This window comes from Mandrillus leucophaeus, unplaced genomic scaffold (genome assembly GCF_000951045.1).
Source record: "Mandrillus leucophaeus isolate KB7577 unplaced genomic scaffold, Mleu.le_1.0 Scaffold146, whole genome shotgun sequence".
Classification (NCBI taxonomy): domain Eukaryota; kingdom Metazoa; phylum Chordata; class Mammalia; order Primates; family Cercopithecidae; genus Mandrillus; species Mandrillus leucophaeus.
The window spans coordinates 965,903-971,018 of NW_012101432.1; the positions used below are offsets into that span (position 1 = coordinate 965,903).

At 41.5% G+C, this 5,116-nt stretch overlaps 1 pseudogene; it reads left to right on the forward strand.

Moving 5' to 3' along the window:
* Nucleotides 1-3,607: 3,607 nt before the first annotated feature.
* On the forward strand, nt 3,608-4,141 carry LOC105535454 (annotated as a pseudogene).
* Nucleotides 4,142-5,116: the final 975 nt, after the last annotated feature.

The window sequence follows — 5,116 nt, forward strand, 5'->3', positions numbered from 1 at the left end:
GGCCTCCCAAAGTGCTGGGATTACAGGCGTGAGACACCGTGCCTGGCCCAGCCATATTTATTTATATCTTAAATATTTAAACTTTGTGTAAAATTAAAATATCAGATTAGTTTGTTCCTATTAGAGTGCTTAACTTTTCCTTTTAATGCTGAGTCACAGAATTTACTGCATGTGTGCATACATACAGTCCAGTTTCATGTTATCTCAAATAGAGTGTCATCTAACTAGTTGAGAAGACCAAATAAAACCCACTTTGAATGCATTTTATAAACTATTACAGCTTACATACCTACTCAGGTCGAACCTTTTGAGAAATAAATTGATTGGCTTGATCTTCTAATTCTTATGTTTGACCCTAACTGAAAAATTATTTGTATGGTGTAAGTTAGAGCTTTTAGATTGTCACCTGATATTTATCATTATATTCATTAAACAGTGATTAGGAACTAGGCCCATTTTAAGAAAATCTTCATGAGCTGCATATTTCTGTCAAGACTAAATAACAGATCTGATTGGGTATTTGAACTATGTGAATCTGTAGTTTCGTATCTTAATTTTGTTTGCGTCTCTAAATGTCTGAAGGCTCAGGATTTAGGTGGTGGGACTTAGCTACTGGGGAAGTAATTTTTTTGTTTTTAGTTTTTTGGATTCTAAATATGTTGCACTCTGCTATGGTTAACTTAAATTTGTGCTTATCTGATTAGCAGTGCTGATAAAATAGGCATTTCACAACAAAAATTTTAACAGATTATCGGATTTCTGAAGGGACCTTGGATAACGTTTAGTGAAGCCACTCTTATCTGGTGCTTGACTGCAACATCCTAATCTGTAAAAGAAGGGAGAAAATAAAGTCAGCAATGGTAATTTCCCCCCACAAGGATGTTTTCCTTAAGTATTTGTTCTGTTGTGGGTTGAATTATTTGAGATGCTCCTTTCTTATCTGATTAAGTAGTATTGAGTGAATTGATTGAATGAATGTTCAGATAGGGTCCACAAGCTTGAGAAAACGTTTAGATGACATATTTAAGTTCAGTATGACTGATATTATCTAGTTTAACTGTTTTATTTCTATTTAATTTTTACATAAAACAAGGAGTTAAAATAAGGATCAAATCTAAGCAAGTCCAGTAACAGCAATACAGAATACAAATAGGTTGGATTTCTGTGTTGTAAAGGTGTAATTTCTGTAGAAAGCAAATACCTTGCAAACATTAATGAGGAATTGGAGGGGATTACTTGCAAATATTAAGCTTTTCATCTGTGGACACTGAACTACAGAGTAGGGCCAAAGGAAATTTGTGAAAAAATTCAGGTTCATATGCTGTAGATTTAAGTAACATCCTTTTATGTAACTTGTATGTTAAAAATACCTTTCTTCATCCATTTTGTTAAAGGGATATTTTATTAAATATTAAAAGAGAAATGTTAAATATCTAATCAGGTCTCATCCTGGGCCAGGCACAGCGACTCGTGCCTGTAACCCCAGCACTTTGGAAGGCTGAGGCAGGCAGATCACTCGAGACCAGGAGTTTGAGACCAGCCTGAGCAACATGACGAAACCCTGTCTGTACTAAAAATACACAAATTAGGCAAGTGCGGTGATGCGTGCCTGTAGTCCCAGCTACGTGGGAGGCTGAGGTGGGAGGATTGTTTGAGCCCAGGAGGTCAAGGCTGCAGTGAGCTGTGATTGTGCCACTGCACTCTAGCTTGGGTGACAGAGCGAGACCCTGTCTTTAAAAAAAAAAAAAAAAAAAGACATCCTGGTAGAGTCAATATAATTTTTCAACTGGGGAAATTTTGTGAGTGGTTAGTTCTTCAGGGCACAGGGTAAAACTCAAGATTTATTAATGTTCAGAGCTCTAGAATAATGCTGTCCAATAGAACTTCCTGTCATGGAAATATTCTACATCTGTGCTTTCCAGTACAGTAGCTGGTAACCACACATGACCTGAGCACTTGAAATGGGGGTGTTGTGATTGAAGAATGTTTTAACAAGTTTAAATAGCTACATGCGGTTGGTGCTGTGTTACTCAGCAGTGCAGCTCTAAAATCTATATTTTGAGGATGTGAGAATGGCCTCACAAAACAGCTCATTTTGCTGAAATGGACATTTATCAACTGATTGCAAATATACCTTGTTCTAAATAGACATTAAGTTTTAGATTCTTAGGGTGAAATGATTGTGGTTTTGCTTTATAGAGAGGTATAATAAAATTCTTAATATATATATGTGAATATATAAATTAGTTTCTCTGAGCTAACTCAAAATTATTTGCATTACAAAATTTTCATTTATCTACAACTCTTTCAGATACATTGAAATGAAATACTTTGACTATCCTAAGACCACGTTAGTGTTTCAGGCTGAAATTATGGACAGTTTTAGGCACCAAGGCTTCTGGATTTATGTGGTTCTGGAGAACATAAAGGATTTAGGTGAATGAAGAGTTCAATTGGTTTGAACAAAGTGTGTGAGTTGTGGAGGGGTGATGGAAATGGAGGTTTCAGAGTAGAGAATATCTTAGGTGTGGGTTCAGGTTAACCAGATGAAATGGAACTAACTGGGCTCAGAAGGGAACTTTTTTTTTTTTCTTAAGAGACAGGGTCCCACTCTGTCACCCAGGCTTCAGTACAGTGGCACCATCATAGCTCGGTGCAGCCTGGAACTCCTAGGCTCAAGCGATCCTCCTGCTTCAGCCTCCTGAGCAGCTGGGATTATAGGCACACCCCACCATGCCTGGCTAATTTAAACATTTTTTATAAAGATGGGGTTTCCACTATGTTGCCTAGGATGGTCTCGAACTCCTGGCCTCAAGCAAGCCTCCCGCCTCAGCCTCTCAAAGTGCTGGGATTACATGGATGAGCCTCCATGCCTGGCCCCTGGAACTTTATTATAAAGGGAAATTTCTCCTTTTCTGTCACCACCTCCCAACTTACTTTTTAGTTTTCTTCTAGCCTTAAGGCCTGGGTATTTGTAGGAACTGGAAATAAGAGTAAACCCATGGTCTGGAAATGTTATGTGTCCACTGCAGACCACTGGCTTCCTTACGGAGTTCTTGATGGAAATGAAGATGTTTCTTCAAGGCAGCTTTTTGCCTAAGGAGACAACCCCACCCCCAATTCCAATAATGATTAAGCGCCCTAGAAATTGTCCTCATAAGCCAGCAGGAAAACTTTAGATTCAAATAATTATCAGTTAGACTTGGGCTGTTGATCTTGGATTTTAGTGGAAGATCATACCCTTCATTTAGTAAATTTACACACAAGGTTTGGAGTACCGTGAGCTTCCTATTGGAAAAGTAAAAGGGAAGGCGTAATTCACAGTTCTTATACTGCTAGAAAGGACTCCCTCATTTAAGAGATGAGGAAACAGGCTAGGTGCACTGGCTCATGCATGTAATCCCAGCACTTTGGGAGGTAGAGACGGGCAGATAGGCCAGGTGTTTGAGATCAGCCTGAGCAACATGGTGAAACCCCGTCTCTACTAAAAATACAAAAACTGCGGTGGCAGCGCCACTCAGGCGTTGGGTGACGATAGATGGATGGACTGTCACGTGACACGAAGTGGCTCCAAACAGGAAGAGGACGGAAAAGATAACCGTCCCCAATGCCGAGATGAACCGGACCTGCAGTCACGACGAACAGCAAAGGTCAATATCTGACACAGCCAACCTATCCTGTGCAGCCTCCTGGGAGTCCAGTATACCCTCAGACCTTGCATCTTTTTCAGGCTCCACCCTATACTGATGCTTCACCTGCCTACTCAGAGCTCTGTCGTCCAAGTTTTGTGTACCCAGGGGCTGCCACAGTCCCCACCACATCGGCCGCATTTTCTGGAGCCTCTCTGTATCTTCCCATGGCCCAGTCTGTGGCTGTTGGGTCTTTAGGTTCCACAATCCCCATGGCTTATTATCCACTTGGTCCCATCTATCCACCTGACTCCACAGTGCTGGTGGAAGGAGGGTATGATGCAGGTGCCAGATTTGGAGCTGGGGCTACTGCTGGCAACATTCCTCCTCCACCTCCTGGATGCCCTCCCAATGCTGCTCAGCTTGCAGTCATGCAGGGAGCCAACGTCCTCGTAACTCAGTGAAAGGGGAATTTCATAGGTGATTCAGATGGTGGCTACACCATCTCGTGAGGAACCAAGGCAACCTTTGTGCCGGGAAAGACATCACATAACTTCAGCACTTCTCACAATGTAACTGCTGTAGTCGTATTAACCTGAAGTTGCAGTTTAGACACATGTTGGAATGTCTTTCTGATGCCCAAACTTTCAAGCACTTTCCAAATTTGATAAGCAACCATGTAATGGCAGCAGTACCTCCCTAAAGCATTTTGAGGTAGGGGAGGTATCCATAAAATGAATGTGGGTGAAGCTGCCCTAAGGATCTTCCTTTAACTTCTCTGGAGTAATATTGTGCCATACTGGTCTTTGCTGTTAGTAATAAAACATCAAATTAGGTTTGGAGGGAACTTTGATCTTCCTAAGAATTAAAGTTGCCAAATTAGGGCCAGGCGCAGTGGCTCACGCCTGTAATTCCAGCACTTTGGGAAGCTGAGGCAGTCGGATTACCTGAGGTTGGGAGTTTGAGACAAACCTGACCAACATGGAGAAAACCCGTCTCTACTAAAAATACAAAATTAGCCAGGCATGGTGGCACGTGCCTGTAATCCCAGCTACTCAGGAGGCTGAGGCAGGAGAATTGCTTGAACCTGGGAGGCAGAGGTTGCGGTAAGCCAAGATCGCACCATTGCACTCCAGCCTGGGCAACAAGAGCGAAACTCCGTCTCAAAAAAAAAAAAAGTTATGAAATTATTCTGATTGGTCTTTAATCTCCATTGTCTTTGATTTATATGACTTGTTATAAATGGAACGCATTAGTTGTCTACTTTTTCCTTTCCATCCCTTGCCGCACCCATCCCATTTCCAACCCTAGTCTTCTATTTCCTCCTGCCAGTCTCAATTGAATCAATGGTGCAGGACAGAAAGTCAGTCAGAGTAATTTCCTTCTTTACTCACACTTCTCCCCACTTGTCATCTTTTAACTAGTCTTTCACAAGGATCCTCTGAAACCCACTCTGTGCCCCAAGCACAGATCCCATTACTTCTGCT